The sequence below is a fragment of the Emydura macquarii genome, unplaced genomic scaffold (genome assembly GCF_026122565.2).
Source record: "Emydura macquarii macquarii isolate MOO-44397 ecotype Brisbane River unplaced genomic scaffold, CSIRO-AGI_Emac_v2 contig_3517, whole genome shotgun sequence".
In the NCBI taxonomy this organism is placed as follows: Eukaryota; Metazoa; Chordata; order Testudines; family Chelidae; genus Emydura; species Emydura macquarii.
Window position 1 is genome coordinate 6349910 of NW_027133654.1, and position 24787 is coordinate 6374696.

General features: G+C 42.6%; 1 long non-coding RNA gene across 2 annotated transcripts; it reads left to right on the forward strand.

Annotated features, from left to right (window-relative positions):
* Positions 1–64: 64 nt before the first annotated feature.
* LOC137145188 (uncharacterized) lies at positions 65–19946 on the forward strand. 2 transcript variants are annotated; one of them, XR_010917594.1, is made up of 4 exons: positions 65–544; positions 9400–9561; positions 18759–19055; positions 19791–19946. It is a non-coding gene; the product is annotated as an uncharacterized lncRNA (long non-coding RNA). The 2 variants fall into 2 exon arrangements; XR_010917595.1 differs by lacking the exon at positions 9400–9561.
* The last annotated feature ends 4841 nt before the right edge of the window (positions 19947–24787 follow it).

Consider the following 24787-nt stretch of genomic DNA (forward strand, 5'->3'; position numbering starts at 1 on the left):
TCACTAGGAGCCTAACAGAAGATGGAGGCCACCTGGGCAGGAACAGGCTGAGCTGATACAGACCTAGGAAGCTGGGAACAGAGGGGGTTGCAGTTGCTTTTTAGCCTGAGAGAAGGAAAGAAAGAAACTAGGGGAGACTAGCCTGGTCCTGAGGGAAAGGCATACCCAGAGGAGAGTGGAGAAAGATCCTGACAGAGGCAAAGTAGGAGCAGCCCAGGGAAACAGTAGCAAGGTTTGGGACTGTGCAGACCTGGGCTGCTGTTTATGGGGTCCCCTGGATGAAAACTAGAGTAGCAGGTGGCCCTAGTTTCCCCTTCAGCCACTGGGGAAGTGGCACAGATCAGGCAGTGAAGCAGAGAATGGCCTAGGATAATCGTTGGTACCTGGAAGGGGAGGACTACAGTGAGCTGGCTGGAGGGCCAAGCCATGAAGAAAGAGCACCCTGAGTCCTAGAGAGTGAGGCACAGCAGAGTGTGCTACAGAAGTGGGCATCAGACCTGGAAAGAGCTAATCTCCAAAGTGGCCAGGAGGAGATGCCCTAGCGGTGAGTGGCCCCTGTGACAGGGTTATGTGGCTTTAACTATACTGGGAAAGGTAAAGGGGTACTGTATGTGTGTGAGTAAACAAGACCTTCCTGATCCAAGCCATTTACCCAGTGGGACTGCCCACTTGGTAAATCAAGTGGGATTTAGCCTGAAGTTATAACAGAAAATTGTTAGCAGCTCTGAACAGTGATTACCTTTTATGGTAGAATATTAGAGTTGTATCCTCAGGTTTTATGTGTCTTGCTCCATTCTTTTTTTTTTTTTTTGTAAAGTAAATTTTTGTGGCATTTATATCTCTCTACACCATTTCACCTACTACAAAGGGAACTGTGGTTCTAACTCAGTAACACTGGCTTTTTTGTTTTTTTTTTGTTTGTTTGTTTTTTTTAGTTCAAATATGGACTCTGGCTCTCTGAATGTCAGGCTTCCTGTAAGCTAATTTTAAAAAAAAAATGTTCAGCTTTATTGTAGCTTATTAGAGAAGTGAAACTCTGGTGCTCCCTTCCCTTTGTACAGAAATACTCTATTTCTGCACATATTTTTCTCGTATGTCCTGCATGCTTCTTTGCATTTTTGTCTGCATTCTTATGCAGGGACTCCTGGAATATCCCTTTTGTGTGAATTTCATGCACTGAAACACTCAGTTTGGCACATTCATGTTCTCTTTCCCATCAGGGGGCTTCTCTGTGATAGTTAACACTGGTCAATCCAGCATTAATTCCTCCTTTGCAGCTTCTACTCCTCAGATGTTGCGGGTTGAGATAATGTCACACTCGGGAGCCAGTGGCAAAATGGTTCCTCAAGTTACTGTGCTACCAGAGAGAGAAGGAAGGCCAGGAATCAGCATAGACAGGCCACCTGCCCACACAGAGGGCAAGCCCCAGCATCTACAGAGGTGGAAATCAAATTTCTCATAGAGCCAAAGTCACACCTCATCCTCCTCTTTTCTGAGGGGAGCATGTGACAGCAACACCACAGGATGGAAGTTGCAGAGGTTGATGCTCCTCTTTACCCCCCCCCCCCCCAAATTTCCCCAGGAGAGCCTCAGTACAGTGATTGAAGCATTTTTGGGAAACCAGTCATTGAATGTAACACTGCATGCTTTCCTCTTGTGGGCCTGTTTTCTTTCTTGGCAAGAAGAAATTTGTGAGTACCAAATGTAGCTAATTAGCTAGTTGATGACAACAGAATGTTAGGAGAAGGAACTGTGTGTGGTAAAAGACATTGATGAGCATTTTACCATGGAGAGGCCACAAGCATTTGGGGTTACTTATCACCTTATCTTTGAGGCTGCCAATCTAAAATGTATGTGCCCAAAGGCATTTCAGACATTACATACAGTAGGGAAGCCTGACTGATGGCTGATGTATTTTTAATGGTTTCACAAGTTATTTTGCATCATTTGGTCTGATTTTAATAAAATACTCTACTTAATATAGTCATCCTGTTCTCTTTTCCAAGCAGTTTTGATGTACAGCATGTTTTGAATTCTCCCATCTAAGTTAATTGGTTGGTTTGTTTTTGACATCTATAATATTTTTTATTTCTTTGTTCCTCCCCCGTCTCTCTAAAGCCTACAAAATTATTTGTAGAGGGGGGTATTAGTATAATAAAGAACAGCTTGTTAAAAATTTGCTGTTTATGTATATGGGATTAAAGTTTGCCTCCCTTATGCTTTTGGTACAGAATGTTTTAGCTGAGGTTATATCAGGACTTCCATTAACATACCCTATTTTCAGCTTCTCATAAACTTCTGAAAAATCATCCTCTGCAGCCGCAACATTCTATGCTTGCTCTTAACCCAAATGCACCATTTTATGGAAAGTCTGAGTAAAATCCATTCACCTAGCTTTTTCGGGGGCGGGCAGAGGAGTGTTTAAAAACAAATCAGAACAACTTTTCCTAGTGTATAACTATGGTAAAGACTTTTTTGTGTACATAGGGCCTGATGTAATTCCCAGTGAAGTAAATGAGATTCTTGCCATTAATTTCAATGGGCACTGCATAAGGCCCCAATTAGTATAACTCAAAAATAACTCCGCTTTTCAAAGTGAGACATACCAAGTGATTTGTTCTCACTGAGGACTGGTCCCCAGGCCAAACTGCAAACAAACAAAAAATCAAGTGAAAGTGACAGAAAAATCAATTTTGAATTTGAGTGCAAACCAAATTTCCATTAAATGTGAAGCTATAATTCTACATACAGGGCTATACAGTGCCATAAATACATGTCATTTCTATTTATTACTATTTGTATAACCAAAGCATTTAGGAGACCTAGTCATGGACTGGGACCCTGTTGTACTAAATGCTGTACAAACACAGTTAATCATGTAGGTGATATTCTGAGTTTTTCATTGTGGAGATCTATAATTGCATAAGAATCTTACTCTTTTTGGAAGCACACAGTGACTTAAGTATAGAGATTAATGTTTTGGGACCTGATTATAAAGTTTGTCATTCAACCACAGAGCAGAAGCAATATCATGTGAGCACTCACACACTGGGAATAACAAAAAACAGCATAAAGCTGAAGATGTAATCCAACTGAATGGCCTAGAGAAGGTAGATAGGGAGAACAGACGCTCCTGATCTCATAATGCAAGACCAAATGGACATTCAGTGACATTAAATGAAAAGGTTGCAAAGTATTTTCATAGTGAATTTGTAAACAAGAAGAAAAAGGTCTAAATTCATCCAATAAATTGTACTTTCCAAATGGTTCACCTATGTCTAGAGTGCATGGCCTGAAGTTGCACCTAAAACTTAATTTGCAACTAAATCAGACTTTTATTTGAGAAATAAAATAGTTGTTAGCATTAATTTATCATTTCCATGGATCTCTGCAATTCTTGAGCTAAGAGTGTCAAAGTACTGTAAAGAAGGATTCTCATGTGTTACTTCTAGCTCAGTAAAAAGCAGCCATGTTGGAAATTTCACAGAAAAACTTGTTCTCATGAAATTTCCTGCCTAACTTGGCAGACTCAAGAAGTTCAGGTTCTTTAGCTAAAGTAGGATGAGCATCTGAATGGAATCTTCAAACGTGAGATTTGCCCTTCTCTGGTAGAGAAAAACAGTTTGTCATTGAAAATTACCTTTTAAAAATGTTTCTACAAATATTTCAGGAAAACAGAAATGATCACTTTCACCAAGCTATTCCCTTAACATGCTGCATGAACTTTAGCTCTAGCATTTGTGCATATACTTGATCAAACAGTCCTTGAAGATAGATAGAAAGCCTCAGGTAATTAAAAAGATAGCATTACTCAGAGACCTTTGCTTTTGACTGAACAGTTGGGTATGAGTAATTATAGTCCCTCTTGGATTGGTTTCAGTAACTGACAGCCCCCAACAATGCCCAGACCTCACTCCCAGCTGCACAGGGAAGTGAAACTGCAGATGGAAGCAGATTTTTTTCTAATTTACAGCAGCAGGAATTCTTGGTGGGTTTTTTGTTTGGTTTTTGTTGCTGTATTTTTTGGTTTCTTTTCCGAATGTGAGAGAGGAGTTGCGTGCAGAACAGTTCACTTGATAGTACCAACCCCACTTTAATTGCTCATGGACTTGGAACGTGCTTTGATTATTTAAAAAAAAAAAAAAAGTTAACTCAGGTGAGGACATAAAACAGTGTAACTGTGTGTATATACACACACAGCACTGTTTATCAGCCTGAGAAAACTGTTATGAAAATTTACCAGATCAGGTGCAAAATCTACTTACCATGAGTGTGATAAACGAAGAAAGGAATGATATTTTATGTACCAGCTATAAATAGTGAATAAATAGAACTATGCCAGACTCCTGTATATGAGCAAATCTAAACCAAACTCTAAGTAGACCTTCAGTATATTTAGCTAATTTGGAGTTTGCACAGTACGTACATTACAGTGTAATATATATGACTGTAAATAAAGCAACAGTTGGTGTAACTATACTACAGTTAACTAAAAGGTATTCTGTTTTTGAGTAACTAATTAGATTAAATTTTTGGGGATGGATGAGGTTGTTCCAGAGTTTCTGTAGCAGAGTTATGGATGTTTGGGTGTATTTTACTATCAATTATTTGGTGTACTTTTCAATTTAATTTTAATTCTGAATTTCTGGATTTCTAATCTTTGCTTTTTGATGTAAAGTTTCTTATCCATTAGGCTACTGATGTTTACACCCAGCCTAAACACCAGATTAAGTAAGGGTATTCACTAGGTTAATATCTGTTCATTATTCCTATTTTGTTTTAAAGTAAAATGGGGGTGGGGCACTATTTTAGGAAAGCAATAGCAAAACAGCTCAGTAACTTTGCAAAGGGTGTGTGTGTGTAGATGTAGAACCTCACAGTTAACTGCATTTCTCTGATTCATGTCAAGTTTCTGGTTTTAGGCCAAACCACCTGATAATCAAAGTAAACATCTGAAAGTAGACCTCTTAAAATATAGACCAAAAATGCTCTGAATTTATGGTCTTTGCAGAGTTGGACATTTGTTTGTGGAGGTATCCTACAGACCTGAAGGTCTCCTATGCTCATAGGGAATATGGGGCTTTTGAAGGGAGCCAGTTCTTCATATAACTCCAGGAACCTCCTGTATCTCCATTTTTAGGGTGAAATCCACTCCACTCACATAGAGCCAGACTCTGATCTTAAACCGAGGCCCATTGCGCAGGGCTGCTTTGCAGTCCTTCCCTGGGGCTGCTCTTCTAGCCTGTACAGCCATAGCTAATGTGCCCATTGTGCTGAGGACAATGGATTTACATCAGTACAGATTCTGTGGTTCTGTCCCTGGCCTGCCCCTTTCTATGTTGACCTGTGAGGGGCCAGCACTGACCTTTTCCTTGGTATGTAATGGGTGTGCAAGCAGCATTCCTACCTGCATTCTCCATGGCTTAAGTGGGGGAGACAGCCTGATTTTGCTTTGCACCTGTGGTGAATTTTCAGCCTTAAAGCACAGTGCAAAATCCACCTCTTCATGCAGACCTCTTTGCAAGAGAACAGGCTACAAAATGGCAGCTGCACATACGCCGTTCGTGTTGGCCAGGGTACACTGCCCTTGCGAAGGGCAGCACCTCTGAAGGTTCTAAAGAAGAGGTAAAGTCCTGGGTTTTGGTATACAGCAAAGAGTCGGAGACCCAGTGCCAGTTCACAAAGGGGATGTTTGGTGAAAGTGGAACCAAAATGTGGCTCCTCCCCTTCTCAGCTAAAGTAAAGAGTGAGGGGGGGTGATGGTCAAGCAAGACAGATGAGGCAAGAGGCAAAGAGCAGAAGTGGGTAGAGCACCTCACACCCCAAGCAAACTGATCAGCGTATTTATATGGTCCACTATCATAGTCCGGTCTGGGGGGGTGCTAGGGTGACCAGCTGGCAAGAGTAAAATATGGGGAGAGGGGTGGCATGGGCGGGACCCCAGGCTCCCAGCCATGGCGGGCAGGAACTGAATTTTTACTCTAATATCGGGACAAATGGTATCCCAATTGTATATCGATCGGGACGCAGGACAAAGAATTCAATATCAGGACGTCTGGTCACCCCAGCGTGGGGCAGATGCCCTCATCGTATGAGATGGGGAGGGGTATTTAGAGAGATGCTCAGTATCCCTGCAGGTGCAGAGGTAGGTGGTGGAGAAGAGCCTCAATAAGGCTGTCGGCCTATGTGAAGAGTGAGGCTGCCCAACGAGCAGACAGGCCAGAAGAGGAAAATCTAGTTTTACAGATAGTGATTTTTGGAGGTAAACCCCACTATGATCTGCTGCTGGGCCCACTGTCCCAGAACAGCTCTGCAGCTGTGTGCGTGAACAACAGCTGGGGGCCAGCGCATCACCACAATGTAAACGGGCAAACTGAGGGCATACAGGAAAAAATAGACAAATCCGTGGCACCGAGCCAAGATGACTGAATACCTGGCAGCACTTCAAGGAACGGTCAAACAGCAGGCCTCAATCCCTGTGCTCTCCTCACAGGATCTGGCACTGTTCCAGAGCTCCAGCCCATCGTGACCCATCAGGAGGCCTGCGGGATCTGACCACTATGACCATGGCTAGCCAGGGACTGCTAAACATTTCTAACCATGCACAGCACTGGCATGGCCACACACAAGGGAGAAGAATTTAAAGTGCCCCCACCAGAAACCTCCTTTCTTCAGTGGGCACGGTGCTAGATTTGTACAACAGCCAGAGCTATGATCACTCCCCATACGTCCTCATCACTTACACAATGTCCTGTGTGTTGCTGGAGCAGTGATGTCAACAGTCCTCTTATGTCACCTGTGCTTGCTGCTGCTTTGTCTGTGGAGGGCAAATGAGTGCTCACCTCCTCAAGCTGCATCTAGTCCTAACTTCACAGGTGCTGTCACAACTAGCCTCTTAGATGAAAACTCAGTCTTCGGTTCCTCTTCTTTAGAGCACTCTGGTGTCTTCAGAAGAAGAGGATTCCAGTCACGTGGAATGTAGAAGCAGTAGCTCCACCTGCTGCACCACAAATACAGTCCCCGTTCTCAGCAAACCAAGGTTCACCTACCCTGTCCCTGCCCTTAGTTTCAACCTGTCCTGTGTTGGGTGGAGGAAGAGGCAGAGGGAGACAAGCAAACCTGCAGCCCTTCACAAAATTGAGGACCAAATCTAAAGTATACAAGGATCACCCCTTCTCCTCTCCTACCCCTTAGTGAAATCTTCAGAAACATTTAAAATCTTCCTCCTTATTTTTAAAGTAAGCATTGCTTTCCTCACTTTTCAGTTTCTACAATATAAAATGTTCTTCATGATTAGGCTTCAAATTTCTCACACACATCAGACATGAAATAGAAATTTGAATTTTAAATTTGCCACTTCGTTCAGCACAATCAATGTAGCTGCTTTGTTTTTCGCCAAGCATAACTAATGCAGATGTAACTTTATGTAAGTAAACAAAACATCTGCATCCTAAACTATATTTGTTCAGAATCCCGGGCGGTAAGTCAGGGCTCAGTCCCTCGATTTTTTTTTATATATATATATATATATATATATATTGATGTGCACAGAGTTTCAGAGCCAAGTATGAGTGACTTGCAAAGCATTAAATATTCCCTTCCAACTAGAACATAATATCCAAGTACAAGAGATCTGCCTTTTTTATATACAAAACTGCATTTAAAAATCCCTTTCATTCAAAGAATGTTATTTAGGTTGCAAATTCAGGCACTCAGATTCAGGAAATACAGTTTATGGTCACCTGTGCAACTTTAATTCTGTCCCCCTGTGCATTCAACCTGTGCACTCAGTGAGAGAGGGGTCCCATGAGGGGAAAAATAGTGATTAAAGACTGTATTGGAACATATTTGCACAAGGGGGAGAATTAAGTCCATGAAAGCTCTATTCCCCTCCCCATCCCTTTAGAGATTTGCTTCTAGGAGGAAGCAAGGGTTGAGCACCCCATGATCATGGGAATGGCTATTGCGACCATCCCTTACACCTGCTATAAAATGAGTGGGGCTGCCTGCACGTGTCCATGCTCCCTTACTGTGCAACCCACACAAGCATTATTCACACTGCAGTCATAGGTGACTGCAACAGAGAAGGGTTTTTTGTTTGTTGTTGGTTGGTTGTTTTTTGAAAGAATGGTTGGAGTGTCACATTCTCTTTCTGATGCCCAGCTGCTGCCCAAGCTCCTTACCATTGTCTCCCTTCCAGGTCTGCACCTTACATCAATGTGTTTTCTCCTTCTCGCAAGCTTGGAATTGGCTCATGTCCCTCATCTTTCCCAGGCTGAAAAGCTGTTCTCTAGTTATGGGTTTTTGTGAGGTGACTCCCCACTGTCCTATAGTCTATAGGGCTTCTATACTTTCAAAAGCCATCAGTAGACAGGTATCCCACTCTACTTCACTGCAAAGATAACATCCTACTTCAGGGCTTTCTGAAAGGGCTGTGTTTCTTCGTAGGTAGAGCTGCTGATCAATCCTCTGCTGTTGTGCAGTCATATCCTCTCCCTTACATGCTCTGCATTACAGTGGTGCTGATTGCAGCACCACCAGGGATTGTCTGCTAACAGTGTGTGGTGGTTTTTTCCCCTCCCGTGTACTCATTCTTCAAAATTAGTCATTGGTCTTGATTACACACAGTATCTCACTGTTGAAAAATGACTGACAAGAAAAGAAATCACTGCATCACTGGAACTGTGTTGCTCGCTGATTTCAAAATCATATATTGTAGGACAGCAGATTTATGCAATTCTTTTGCCCATATCAGGCCTCCAGTTATGGCTAGCATGATCTCTTAAAAACGAAATGTGTTGACATTTCAGCAAATGCTGAACCACAATGGACATCTTATAACAAGCCTATCTGATGGCAACATGCATAAATTGGCTGCTGTCATTGTCCTTACAGGGATGGGTCACGTAATATGCTATTGTTGAGACAGCCATAAGAAAACGCAAATTTGAAAACGTACAATTTTAGTATGTTAAAACTAAGGAGGGATTCATAAAACTGTCACAGCAAATTCACACATGTTCTTCATTTCATTATTGAACAAATACAGGATAATGCCATTGAATATTGTGGTGTCAGTTTCCATAGGCTCATCTGATAGGCTGGAGACTGGGATATTATCTTCTAATATATTAGTAATTCAGTATCTTGTATATATGAATTATGAATCTATACATGGTTCTTAATAATTATTGGATCAGAATAACTGAAAGGGAATAATGAAGCCTACATATTAAGCAGTCAGGCATCGAAGAATCTCAAACCAACAGCAGGTTGTCCAAAACTTATGTATTTGCTGCATAAATACCTTAGAGAGTTCAATTAGCAATGCCACCTAGAGCAATGGATAGGTGATTCATTCAGCTAAAGAAATAAGGCCTTATTTGTGCTTACATTAAGGTCCCTTTACACTACAGTGCCAGAGTGGTGTGAAGAGCCTTGGTGTAAAAAGAATCAAGCTAAGAATATTTAAGTCATCCACATGCCAAGGGAATCATTGAGTTGAAAAGCTTTCGACACGTAGGTGTGCCAGGTTCTGAGACTGAAGCTTGAGCTGCTGAGGTAAGTGGCAGAGTTCATGTTAACACTTCGTTTCTATCACCAATTTAATCTCTCTGATCCAGTCTGTAGATACTGAAAGTTGTTACTGTTTTTGCCTGCCCGTGTCCTATGGAAAACACATTGCTGGGCTCAGTCCCCTGCCAAGTAGGTAAATGCCCACGTCATAAAACCCATCATCACGAATTGACACAAATCAGCACACCTCATTAACAGTTGCAGCAGAGAGGCCAAGTTACACATGGGCCATGGAAACTGCAGTGCCTTCTCACCACTAGAGATGGACTCTCCAGAACAGGGTTTTGGCACATTGGGGAAAGATTCCATTGCTGCCACTGTGGCTATATAATAGGACTTCAATCTCCCAGGCAGTACCTTTCACAAGCATGAAATTCACTGAGAACACTTCACATAATGCAAATGCCACCCTTAAAGAAGGCAGATGGGAGGTTTCTCCAATTAAAATACTCACTACATAGAGGCTCATAAGATGCTGATCAGCTCGTTTTTTGTTTTTTTTTAAACTATAGGTATGTCTACATTGCAATTAAAAAATCTCAGCTGACTCAGGATCACAGGGCTTGGGCTAAGGTGCTGTTTAATTGTGGTGTAGATGTTTGGGTAAAGGCTGCAGCTTGGGCTCTAGAACCCTGCATTGTGGGAGAATCCCATGATCTAAACCGCAGTTAAACAGCCCCTTAGCCCAAGTCATCTGGCCCAGGCCAGCTAGGGAGTGGGACAAGGGGTTTTAAGTGCACTGTAGACATACCCTATGTGACTTCTAAAGTGTGGAATGTCCTCATCAAAGCAGAACACAAATAAACAGCAGTAAAACTAGAGAGCTTGCTCTGGGGAGGAACTAGGTTTCAGGTGGTCAATGAATTATGCAAGGCTTAATTTCTTGTGGCACTGCTGCACCAGGTGTTTCCTTCCCATAACCTGTGGAGGATGGCACAGAACTATTTTATTATTTACTTGCTTTACTGTGATGCTCATCACTGTAGCATTTGAGCACCCTGTAGACATTAATGAATTTAGCCTCTCACAGCCTCTAGGAGGTAGGATAGTAGTGTTTAGCAGATGGGAAGTAGAGACTGAATAGTTATTTAAGTGATTTGTCAAAGGTCACATAGGAAGCCTGCAACACAGCTGAGGATAGAATATAGAGGTTTTGATTCTAGGTCCCATGCCTGAACCACAAGGCATCCACAACAGCCAAGGGCAAGAGTCTACTCTGTGCACTGGAGAATGGTGACGCAGGTCCACGTTGGGGCTAGAGCCACTGAACGAACTCTGGCTGGTGTCTCTAAGCCACATTAGTTGAAACAATTGGTGTGACACCAGTGGAAATGTTGCAGCATGCTTGCCTCTATACATTCAACTGGCTGCAGGGGAGCTCTCCATACCGTTCCTAGTGGATCATTGCCTTGCACTCGCCCTACCCCCTTCAGACCATCAGCTCCTGTCGTGGCACTAGCAAGGATTCTGGATAGCCCCTGGCAGTGTGTGAGAGAGAGCTCTTTACACTGTTCCCTTCTATGCACATTCATGCATGGGACAGCCAGCATCTGGACATAAAGCAGCAAAGGTACACATCTGTTAACACATCTGGATAGAAGAAAGATCTATTAAATTTCAATTAAATGCACAAAACAGCAGAGGGTCTGAGAGCCTGGAATAAAACTTTAAGACATCCTTCAAAACTTGGCACAAATGGTAAAATGTTGGGCTTTATTCTGATTCCACTTTCGCTCATTTTACAGTGGGTAATTCCACTAAATTCCTTTGCCTGGTTTCTGACTCACTCCGATGTAGCAGAGTTCAGTATGAGGCCCAATGTGTTTTTAAAAGCTTCAAATGAGAGAGAGCTTGGCCAGATATCTAAATTAAAAATGTGTTTCCAAGGTTCCAGCCAGCAGCTCCAGCAGTCACCATGGCATCCTGTAAATCAATTTGGAACAGCTGTGTACAGCTTTTAAAATCCAGGGCCGGAACATTTTAATTGGGTAAGTGTCGTGGAAGTTGCTGGGCCAGAGACCCAATTAAAAACAAGGAGCTTTTTATGGAGGCAAACACTACACACAACTCAGGCACCATCATGCCATTCCGTCCCCTCCATAATTCCAAGGTAGTATCCTAGGATTTTTATATAATTCTCTAGCCATTAAAACAGCCACAGAATGTAGTTCATGCCATGGGATCATTCTCCTTGATACTAGAATCCCTTGACTGGCTATCTCTTTGCTTTCCTGGGAGAGAAGTCTCTCCCTGTACTGTTGGCATATGTGAATGCACTCTGTTGGCATCAGAGAAGTGGTGCCAACTTACTTCAGCAGTGAATTTGCCCTTTTTGTGGCCTATGTCTTATTTCTGGCTTGCCACCCTTTCATACCACTTCTGATAAGTAAACCAAGAGATGCTCTTGCAAACTAGTGTTTCAGAGTGCAAGGTGTATTGCCTGCTTTACATTACAAGAGGTGGCACTCAAAATACTCTCTAAAATAATTCCCCTTCTCACAATATTATATTTGTCTTTTCATCTGCCTGCCCTTGATCTGCTGAAATAGAAAGGAGACGACTCTTAAACTTCCACTAGATAGGTGTAATATGTGAAACAGGATATTATTGTTTATATGTTAATGGAAACGTTCAAAGACAATATACAAAGGAGCTTCCTTTCTTCTTTCACAACAAATGTATTATTGGCAGCTTCCAGGTACAATACGTGCCTTTCGTAAAAACAGTGGTCAAGTCTTAATTCAGGTTTCCTTTTGTTTTAATGGTCTCAAAAAAATAAAAATAAAAACAACCACCTTGACTAGGATTTAGTAGGAGATAGAGCTGATGCAAAACCCAATACCCATGAAAATCCAGTTAGAAGTTGATAAGTTTATGGAGGGGGTGGTATGATGAGTTTCCTTACAGTGGCATATGGTCCATCCATGACATTTATCAAATATTTCAAATGGCCAGAATTGGGACACTAGATGGGGAGGGATCCAAGTTACTACAGAGAATTTTTTTCCCGGGTGTCTGGCTGGTGGGTCTTACCCACCTGCTCAGGGTCTAACTGATCATATTTGAGGTCGGAAAGGAATTTTTCCCCAGGTCAGATTGGCAGACTCCCTGGAGGTTTTTCTCGTTCCACAGCAGAGTGGGGCAGAGGTCACTTGCTGGTTTGAACTAGAGTAAGTGGTGGATTTTCTGTAGCTTGCAGTCTTTAGATCAAGATTTTTGAGGACTTCTGTAACTCAGTTAGAGGTTATGGGCCTACTACAGGAGTGGCTGGGTGAGGTTCTGTGACGTGTGATGTGCAGGTCAGTCTAGATCATGATGGTCCCTTCTAGCCTTAATACTCTTCTTATGCTCATAGACTAAATGCTCTTAAATGGACAGTACTGTCAGAACCATTCTGCTTCTTCAGGAAAGGATAGCCCTGAAACTATATTATGAAGCTTTAAAATGAGCATTGCTGTTCAGCATTAAGGACACAGGCTAAAGAAACTAAATCTCTAGATGCAGAAGAGCGATTTTTATAATCAAATGAAGTTGCAGAGAGCCACAAGAGAATCCAACCTATTTTCTTGTAATAGGTACCTGTTAATTCCACCTATACCATCCTATTCCTTGAATGTTTTCAATGGCTTCTACTCTTTTACTTGTAGCAGGTGCAAACTCCCTGCCTGCATATTTTTTATTTTTTTTTTGGTTGTCTCTGCTGGAATTTCTGATTTTATTTTCTCCTACTATCCCTCATGCTCCCAGGGTGCTTCCTGATGCTCTCTTTGCCTCCTCTTGGTCTCAGGATATAATGTGGTGCAGTGGTTAGGCTGGTAAATTGGGAGAACTGGGTTCCATTCCTAGATCTACTGTTGACTTAGTATGTGAGTTTCTACACCTCCCTTTGTAAAACAGGGATAGTAATGCTTTCCTGCCTCTGACAGCCTTCTCATCTGTAGTGCTTTAGACAGTGGTCTGAATGCTTTCCTTCTTTCAAGATGTCCCTATATATGGAACAGCCTCTGACTTCTTGTCTGCAAAATGCCCTCCTTCTCCAAAGACTTCCAGTTTTGATCTTCATGTGTTGACTGAGTCTCTCCTGTGTGTGTGTGTGTGTGTGTGTGTGTGTGTGTGTGTGTGTGTGTGTGTGTGTGTGTTTTGCTAGTTTCATATGTCTGTCCTCATTAGATTGTGTGCTCCTCAAAGTAGTGGCCATCACTTTCTGTGTTTGTGAAGTACTGTGTATTCATTTTGCATTCCATAAATAATGACTTATGCAGAATTTTGGGTTCTAGCTATTTCCGAGATCACGCCTATCTCTTTGTGATACCACAAAGCCAACAATCCTCTTGCTTAAATCAGAACAGTCCGGTGACAGGGTTTTCTTGATGATGGATTCTCAGCTGATATGCACTTTCCCCCTGGGTTCATTATAGCTCAGTTCTGATTACTTTTGTGGCCTGCTTCAAGGCCCATCTGTTTTCCAAGTACTCTCCATTTGAGCAGCTTTCTTAAAATTAAACATCCAAGCAGAAGTTTCAGCTTCCCATGGCTGGTTAGAGGTTTAACTTAAATGTCCGTGTGCATTAGTCTTCTCCTGTCAGTGTGAGTGTGTCCATCTGTTTCTGTGTCTCTGCTTTTGTTTTATTTTAAGTTGCCATTTCCCAGGGCAGCTACTATCACATCATTGTCATGTCAGGCAACACCTGCTGTACAACTTACTCAGCTTCAGAGAAGAACAGTGAGTAATATTTTTGCCATAGACTTCAGATTTTGGTGTGCCGCATAAGGAAAATGTCTTTTTTTTAAAGAACACAAGAAAGGCCTTAAGGAGTTTCCTGGCAGGAATTTTTGCTGATGCAGTGTACCTTAGTCTTCTAATTGGAATGAGGCTCCTGCTATCACAATTTTTGCACAGATTGTTTACCTGCTGTGAGGGAGCCATGGTTCTCTGTTACTGTTTCAGCTATTAGTGCCATTGCTTTCTCAGGGCACAGCCAATAAAAATATCAAAGCTGTCTGAGTGAACATGGTGGTGAGGGCCCCTCAGCTTTGACGTCCGCTTCTGAGAGCCTTTGTGGCAATTCAAGGACTATCTCTAAACTCTTCAGACTTTCAACCTTAACTTAAATGGCTCTTATGAACATATTACATAATCCCTCATTAATGATCTGCTTCTAGTAATATGCTCCAATTCTACCTTCATCCTACTTCCTGGAAGAGGAACCTCAACATAGATGTAGGACAACTGTAGCAGACCTGAGAGCTGTGAAGGCTTGTGAGACAGGTGGAATCCAGCCTATTGAGACCGACTGTATCTAAAAGGCCTGTTAACAAGAAGATTTTTATTATTACCATATCCCCCACTGCATGTCTGGTTAGCATTGTTGGTTGGGAGTGACAGAGCCATATCCCCTTTGCCCTCTATCTTGTGCGCAGTGGGTGGCAGAAGGAAGACGTTGCTGAGTTTGGAAGAATGCCGGGATTGTAACTGTCTAGGGCTTCTGCATGGAGCACAAGAGGGTGGGAATGAGCAGGTGGCTCCTTGCACACCTCTGGAACAACTGGGCACGATCTCAAAATTAGGCATTAAGTTATTGTTTGGCCAATCTGCAACGTGTGTAGCATGGGAGAAAGGAAAGGGTTTCTTGGTGTTTGAAAGAAGAGAAATTGCAGACACTTGTTTCAAGCATATTTTAGGAAATAGTTGATTTTACATTGACTTTTAATATGGTCAATGTTTTCTACACAGGTCTAAATAAATAACGCTTACCCTAAAGCAACCAAGAACTGGTGTGTGTGTTTACATATGCTGTATAGGCATATAATCACACACATTAAACTTCCTATGACTGTATTAGAATTGCAATTTTCCTTCAATGGGCTGAAAGCAGTCTCTGGGCTTAATTGAGGATCTGCATGTCTTCTGCATCTGTGATGGCAGAGTACCAAAAGGGGATGTGAAATAGGGAAGTGGGAGGAATTGAAGAATAACATTTATTCACATGTTTCTGTCTGAAACAGGTGGATCTGGAGGGAATATTTTTGAGCTCAAGTTAATGCTGACCTTAGCTGGAATAATTTTGCCCTCTTGATCCTCTTCAGATGTATAGTAAATAGGGAGTTGTCTGGCTGCTAATATAATTGTACACATCTGTCAGATAAATCAGAGATCCGAATGCAAAATGTAGCATGCATCAACACCGTGTAGATTTGTGACACTCCCTGAAGGACTTTCGGTCCATAAACCAATGAATGGATTACTAGGAGGCGTAAATATAGCATTTTTATCGGTGACAGATGTAATCCTGTTCAAACGTTGCTCATGTTATTTAAAAGAAAAGCATATCTATTTTCCTTGCACCACTACTCTGAGTTTCAAAAGATAATAAGCACTTTTCCACATGAATGACCTGGGAATGATGTCTGAAAATTATTGGGCATGTTGTTTTGAAACAGGGCTGGCCATAACAGACAGAGCTTTCTGTGAACTGTCGTAGAATGCCACTTTCTCTTAAAAGCAAACACAACCCAATTCAAACTACTTCAGCAACAGGGATTGAAGTATTTTGCATTGTTTGCCAGGCCCAAAGAAAGGTGTGGGGAGGCAGGGGACCTGACTGTTTGGATGCGACTTGTTTAGACCATGCCATGCTACAAGCTAGCAATATCATGATGGAGTTATGGAGAGCAGCATTCCAAAGCCAAGAACCAGGTGTGTGACATGCCTCACACTTGAACTGACATGCTACAGAATGCTTCAGCCCTTCCTATATAATAGTGTAATATACACATCTCAGCAAGGACATAATGCAGAGTACACATGGGCACATGGAAGAGGTCTCAAAATATTAGCAGCAGATAAGAGAATGTACTTTCTCTTTAGCTATGGTAAGCACTGGGTATATGTGAGAGAACATTATACAGGCTCCAAACTGTGAGTTGCAATCCAGTAGCAAGCAAGGCTTGAACAGACTGGGACTTTCAACAAATTGTAGACTGTGTACAATGTTTCTAAAACTGCCATACCTGGCTACAGTGGTGTCAGACTGGATTCTGTGGATTTCAGTGTGTGGAAGCATCCTAATTATCTAATAAGGAAAAAATCAGAAGAGTGCTGCACAGCTGGGAGTCAGCTTGCCATCACACAGGTGTAAGCATGGAGCCACCACTAATCTTATGCTGCTACAAGAAATCTTCTGGGACCCCAGCAGCATCTAGGTGGAGTTGGAGGAGAGACCTTTGAGCCTCTTAAATAGCTTAATCAGGAATGGAAAGTTGGAGTCTGGAGTATACTTTGGGAGGCTGTCACATCAAGCACTGATTTAAGTAATGGCTAGATTATGATATCCTTTGAGGGTAATATATTTTCCTCAAAAGGAAGTGCTGATGATCTCAGTTGAGGGTCTCAGATACTCTTGACTCTCTTTTTTTAGCCAAGGAGGTGTGGGGGTAGGGATGGCTCAGTCGCAGGTGGGGTCATGTGCTGTGGAAAAAAAAAATTCTCAGATTGTCTGCTGGGACCCTGTAATACTACTACATTCTCTTCTAGGCAAGCTTTTGATAGAATGGGAGGAAATTCAGAGGGCGGGGGGTGGGGGGGTTGAATTATTAGATTTTTAACCACTCTTGATAAATCAATGATTACATCTGTAAAGCTTTGCTAAATTTGGGGCTTGATAACCATCTACGGGCATTAGAAAAGTGCAAATATCAAGGCGGGAGAGGAATTATTTGGATGGCTAGAAAGGGATATGTCTAGGAGTGTTGGAACTATTAATATTTGACATTATTAAAATAGAAAAATCACCAAACACCAATTTAACCATAAAGTCCTTTACTAAATCCAACAGCCAAATGCTACTTTATGCAGTTGCTCTAAACATGCCTAAAAAGCCTAGCTGATAAGCAATTTACTACATCCAAAAAGTAATAAAACATTTATAAGCATTTGAACAAGATACTTATACGGGCTAACTCCAGGAGTGCTTCATGGTTCAGCTTCAACAGGCAGGTATTAACAGTGAACTCCTTAAGAGGTTGTTTTTTTTAATACCCTTGAACAAACAAGTGATGTCACCGCCAATTACAGACTTCAGCTAAAACCAGTTTGAGACAGTTCACCCTTATTTCCAGCCTTAATCCAGATAAGATTTACAACCTCCTTTCCTCCTTATCTCTTCCCCCTCCTTCCTGCTGATCAACAGCTTTTTCGTTGCACCTGGGTTCACAGAAGTACAGATAACACCGGTATGTGGGGTGGGAAAGTCCATGTTGGCGCCTTTTGAGAGAGATTTTTCTTTGTTTTATTGAAAACAGTCTTCAGTCATCCCTATCAGTCAGAGGCTTTCTTTATAGAAACTTCCCTTATTTCATTAGTTATTCTTTGAACCAGACATCCTCCCTTCTTCATTCCTTCTGGCCTTATATCTCATTATTTTCAAGGCCTTCCTCTACTTGTAAAGAGAGGCCCTGACTAGAAACACATATTTCCTTAGCTTAAGTTTTGTTAATTTTAATTCTTTATCCTACAAGAAGTAATGGGATGAAATTAAAAAATGAGAAATTAGGCTGAATATGAGGAAAAACTTCCTGACAGTGAGATCCTTTGGTTTGTGGACTGATTTCCCAAAGGGGGAAGCCTCGTTGCTTGGGACATTAAAAGTTAAACTAAATGAAACACTAGAAATTGCATTGTCGGAAACAATACTATATTGTCAGGGAGATTAACTAACTAGATCTGCTAGGGTAGGGATTTTTCCCATCTCTACTTTCTATCTCAACTCATCCTTAACTATAGAGTTACCACCCTAATGATTCTGAGAGTGTGGTCTTTCAGCACAGACATTATAACTGCACTTCAGCTTATTCTATTCTTTCTCTTCATCAGTGTTTTAGATTTGTATATAGATCATATCACACTAGTATCCAAGCGCTGTTCATATTCCCCATTAGGAGGATGATCAGTGACCTTCAGGTAAGGAAATTACTACAGAACCAACAGCAAAAATAGCATATTGGTGCTCACTCAGTTTTCAGGCAGTCTATACTCTGGCAAAATTCCAGTTGGCTGTATTATCTTCCCTGAATAAGCTCTGTGGCAGCATATGTGGGGACAGCGTGCATCCTAGCTACACTGTCCCTGGTTTATCCATTCCTTCCCTGAGACACCCAGTCTCCAACTGCACCCTTCTTCACAGATCGTGGACCCCTGGAATTCTTTGTGATGACTGGAGGAACGGGATGGCAGTGCCGTGCTGGCAGCTAACCCATCTGCCTTCCAAGTTAAGTGGGAGAGTCACATGCAGAGGGTTCTTTCCAATGCCGATCTCAGATGATGAGCCAGGTGATGAAGACTTGCAAAAAGTGAATGTTCTGCTAACTATTTGCTGCAAAAATTTCAAACTGCATATCAAAAGCAGAATGTGCAGTTCACTGTGTTGATTAGTTACATCTGTCATCTGATGTAGTTTCTGCATCCTGACTGCAGGATTTACGTAAGTAGTACAATATCAAAACTTTAACAACCAAACAGTTAAGTAAGCTACGTAAGTCACTTAATATAAGTTACAGCACAAATTGAATTTGTAACACTTGCCATTCAGACAATGTGCTGGACAAGAATCATTTGCTGAAGAAATTGATGAGTAATTTTTGAAAACTGAATAAATTAACGACTTTGTGATCCTTTCATGGACAATTAGCAAACAGACAATAAAGGCACAATTTGTTAAATTATTTGCTAAGAATTACCCCTTCTATTCCCTCAGACTAATGAGGAAGATGGCATGGTGCCTCATGTGCCTTGTAAAGTAGTGTTGCTGGCTTGCCCATACTAATAAAGTATTAGCCACCTCCTCATCACGGGTGTCATCCAATTCTCACTGAAGTCAACCAGAGCCTTTCCATGGATTTTTACTGTGTTGCATCAGGTCCTGTCATGCTAATCAGGGAGATTGTTCCTCCCAAGATGGGCAAGACTCACCAGGATGGCCATAGTTTGTTAGCAAAGCACCTACTAAACATTTTATTTGTGACAAAGATGAAGGTTGCAATGGCAAATTTTGTACCGGCAAGATAGGCTGCAAAATTCTAATACCTTTTCTCCTGACGTGTCAGCACCTACTTTACAGCCAGGACCTAGTGTGGAGGAATCTGTGTGTGAATAAGTGATTGTGTATGGTGAGTGAAGAAATTTTGAGTGGCTGCACTCCTTCCTCTCTCCCATGCAGTGTCCCTCTTGCCTGTTCTCAACTGGCAACTGATGAAATGGTGGAGAGGGCTTGGAATCCCTGCGGAGATTATTGCTGAAACTCCAGTCACCTCCGTGTAAGTGAGAAGCAATTGATCCATTTTGATGTCTTCATAAATTAATCCAGATTCAAAATACAGTAGTATAAACAATTCTAATAAAGTACATACATTTGTCAACAGCAGCTAGGCCTTAGAGGTGCTGGCCCCAGTGGGTCCCACTAATTGCTTAGACCACGTGGCTAAGTGAAAGGGTCATGGCTAGGCTGGCAGAAAAGGGGAAAGGCTGTAAATACCCTAGGTACAGAGCTTACACTGTCACATTCAAAGTGAGTCTTAGCAGCTCTTGTTTGGGCCCTTGGGACAGTCCATTTGACAGCTGGGGCTCCTCAGGCCTAGTGGGCCCTCTCCAGTCTAGTCTCTACTGAAGCAAATAGGCACTTTCAACTTTCTAGGCCAGGCTCAGTTAGTGTCTCATTGGGACCCTTCTGTGCTGGCTCCCAGTCCAGCCCCAGCTGCTCCACATGTGGCTCTGTCCACAGTTCCAGGGGCTTCTCTCCAGCTGCCTGCTGCCAGGCCGTTCCCACTCCCAAACAGAACACAGCCACATACCCTTACCTGGCTATGGCAAAGGGAAGTGCACTAGGGAGGGGACTGATGGGAGTCCTAATCCCCTGCTTCACAGATCCATCACAAGTATATGCCAAATGATGGACCTGGGTATTAGGAGCCCTGCGTGCTATTCATCAGTCAACTGCTAGCTCTGTATGTGACCTTGGGGAAGTGGCCTGCGTATGTCTAGACTGACGGTGGCAGATTCACCACCGTCCATCCATTTATCCAGGTAGATCGATTAAGCGGAAGTGAAGAGAAGTTCAATCGATCTGGAAGTTGATTTAATAAAACCACCTCCCCAAAAAGCGTAGCGCTGTGGTGATGGGAATGCATTTCCCGTCTACTCTGCGTAGCTTGCGTAACTACTGTCGACTGCTGCCGAATTTCACCGGCTGTATAAACCAGGCCTTACTGTTTCTGTGCTCCTGATTCTCCATCTGTAAAATGGGGGTAACTGCATTTATCTGATTCTGTGAAGTGCATATTTTTTTTAATCTTCTGTGGATCCGGGGGCAAAGCTGGGAGTGGGACATGAGCCCATAAAGCGTGAATCTTCAGATTCACAGTGTGGAGAGGCAGGGTGTTGTCAGTACTACTCAAGTTGAATCCAGCCTTTCACTAGAGCAAGGAAGCAGCCAGCACGCAGTCAGACACTGCAGGGAAGAATCTATTTCTCACAAACCCAGCCCAGCAGCTTACCCTATTGGCCAATCATACCCCACAAATGGAATATCGAGGGTCAAAGTGTCCCTTCTCCCTGAGACGATGTCATGAGCCACTGTGACCTAAGGGAAGCAGAATATTCAGCCTCAAGCATGTAGGAGTCTGACCCTACTCTTCAGCTGCACCACATGCTATGCAGGTGCACTGGTTCATAATGAGCCACTTTCAGTCAATGTGGCCTCAGGAGCTGGGAAAAAATAGTAAGTTTGAAAAACCAAACTTCATGGTCCTGTTCTTGATGGGAGTGGGAAAGGGGAAGGCTTGGAGCTGAAGAGAAATAGGCAAGCTCTGGGGTGAGCTGAGAAGATCTCAGAAGTAAGAAAAGCAGTAGAGCAGGCAAAAGAGGGGAAGGGAACCATGGACTGCGGATTGAGGAATAGAAGGAGAGCCTTTGGGATTGTGGAAGATCCAGTGATTGCAGGGGTCACTGAAGCAAAGGGGTCTCAGACTTGAGGTGGATATATGCCTCCGCACTCTCTGTAAAGGTCACTTTAACTAAGGATCTAGTTTCAACAAAATCAATCTGCCTTGATCAGAGTCACAGCAGTATCCCTATTATGTTGTTGCTGCTCACAATGGTCTCTGGTTTGTTTTATTTACAATCCTTATAATAAATATTGGATGGAAAATAGCAACATTTTTACAATTGGATCTCCTGTGTGTTGGTTTCTTAAGTGCCTCTAGTGAATGACTGTGTTGTTCCGACTCTCCCAGTCCCCTTGAGACCCCATGCTTGCCTGGCTTTCCTCAGGGTTTTTTCTCAGAGCAGATGTATTTGTTCTCAGAGCTTGAATTCTTCACAGCAGGAGGGACTACTGTGGCCCAGTGGCTGATTGATCCCCAAGGCAGTTGTGGTGTCACCTTTGGAAACAGGCCTTCTGGCCTTAGGTAAGAGAGCCTCTAATAGCTGCTGTTGGAACTGGTGGAATAAACACACTGAGAAAGAAACAAAGCAAAATAGGAGAGAGGAAACAACACCTGTGATAACACAGCTGATGCTCCAAGTGCTTTGAAACCGTTTTCTGCAACAAACAAAAAATCTGAACAGGTTCTGATTTCCTAATTAACCCTTCTCTTCCGCCCCCAACCTTGCTAGATAGTCTTACAGTTTTGTGTAAGTAAATGTAATATTAACCCCTTACAAAAATGACCCTTCATGCTGTTTATAGAACATTTCTTCACTTTTTGAAATGCTTTCAGAATCATTATCCGTATTTTGCAGATGAGAAAATTGAGGCACAGGAAGGTTGAGTGACTTGGTCAAGGTCCAAGAGCTTTAGCAGGGCCAGGTATAAAACCCAGCTCGCCTGAGTCCTAGTCAAGCACTTATTCCACTGGGCTATGCTACAGTGATTACTCCACTTTCCCAGTCCCAGAAATGAGGCTTATGGATGTGGTGCTAATGGTTGAAAAGCAATTGCATCCATCTTTTCCTATTCTTTGCTATCCCTTCTGTTTGCTCCCGCTCTGCAATGCACCCCTGAAACACACATGCACGCACATGTAGAGCGATTAAGTGTAACCCTGCTCAAGATAATCCATGTTTCATGACAATAAAAGGACAGCTGTGTGAAAAATACAGGACAAAGCTTATTTTTAGCACTCCAGGATAAAACCTACATTGTTGTATTGGAGTGCATGTTTGATTATTGTTGAAACATAGATCAAAGTGTGCCCTATTTTGACTTGATATGGAACAAGAGATATTAGGCACTTAATGTTTGTTGTGAATGTAACCTATTTTTTTTCTGTTTGCAAATCATTCCCAAACTGATCACAATTTCTACACAAGAACTCTCTATTCACTCCTATTCCCTGAATAGTTTAGACCATTTTCAGCTTATGTATGATTTATTAATCCTGGTTGTGCAGATATCTGATAGAGGGCACAAAGGCAGCAAGCAGGAGGGGAGGACATGGAGTGGCACAAAAGTTGGCATGAAGGCCAGAATCTGACTTCAACAACTAGAAAGTAGGGTAACCAGCTACCTAGGGATTCCCTTGGCATAAACTCCCTGGGTGGTGTAGGACTAGAGCAGCAGAGGGGGCATACGGGCACTCCTGCCATCCCATCCCTTGCTGCCAGAATAGCTCCTTGTAAGCATAAGCATCCAGGCATAACTCAAAGCAGGTTTTAGACTGCTCTGATTTAAGGGAGTACACTGGGTATGGTAAAGCCTCCTTTCTCCTCTCCCCCTCCCTTCTGGTCTCACAACAAGCGCAGGTCAGATGAAGCATAAAATCTGGATCACTGTGTATATAGCCACTTGTCCCTTCTTAATGGGATCCCTGTGCTGTGCGTGTGTTTGCGTTCACTGCACTGCCTGAGGACAAGAGCGGCTTATGTAATGGGTAAGGATTTTCTTCCATCCCTAACAGTTCCCTATCTACTGAGCACTTGCAGAGGCTGTATGGGCAGGACTGTGTAAATACATAGTTAAGCAATCGCTAACCATTATGGCCACTGGTGCAACTAAGTTTTGTAGTCCTGGCGTTAGATACCCATATGGAAAGCTCTTTGAGCAGACACATCAGCTGCTTTTTGGAAGTGTTCTGTTTTTAGACATTTTTAAAAAGAGCAAATTTCAAACGTCCTGTGTCATTAGCAGGGAAAGAAAACGGCCACTTAGGTGATGCAGGAGCCATGGCAGCCTTTGAGCAGGAGTGGGATGGAGGACAGCAGCCTTGAGCGCTTGGGAGCTTTGGGAGTTGAGGCCTGGTCTCACACTTGAAGAGTAGACCTAAGAAAGGGGAACTTTTCCAATGAATATCACTAGAGAAGAACTAGATACATGCAGTGCTATGAACTACCAGTGCAGTAATCCATATTTTTTTTTTCCTCCCAAGATTTAAAATGTTTGGTACTCATGACCATGTACCAGATAAACAGGAAGTCAATGCCCAGAAATGTTACTCTGCAGAACAGTCATAGTATGGGTAATGACCGAAGAAGCTTCCCCATGGCACCCAGCCTATCTGACACACTGTCCTGGAGGGGTGAGTGGATTTCCATATCCATTTGTTGTTCCTTGCTGAGAGTACCTAGAAAAGAACTAATTAGTGTCACTTTGGGAAGTAATTTTTTATCATCTGATGACCTCTCCACTAGGAACTGGACTGACACCACGAATTTGTGTCACATCAATTACTGATTAGCCATCTGTTGGCAACCACTATTAGTCAGTCTGTGTAATGTTCTAGCCTGAGCCCCGAAACTGTGTGTGTAACAATAACCAGCAAAGCAAGGCATAGAAGGAACAGGATCTGAACTTCCCTGAAGCATATGCAGACAGAACATAAGCAGTCTTAGGAATGCTTCAGATGGCTTCCTTGGAGAGGGTCTGCTGAAACTGAAAGAGCAAAAGGAAGGCCACCTGCTACTTCTGGTTTCACATAACTATACACACAACAGGAACCAACTAAGATTAACCTACCCTTTTCTCAGAAATGTTGGCATAATCACTGGTGATGTCAGATAATCTTACTGATATTATCTTGGGAGTGCGGAAATTCCCAGTTCTCTCAGGGCAGTTGATTAGTGCACAACAATTTGGGGGATTCAAGTGTCAGACACCAGGTCAGTTCTTTGCTGGGGGCATTCTGAAAACAGTATGTTTAGCCTAGGGGGGGCAAGGCCGGG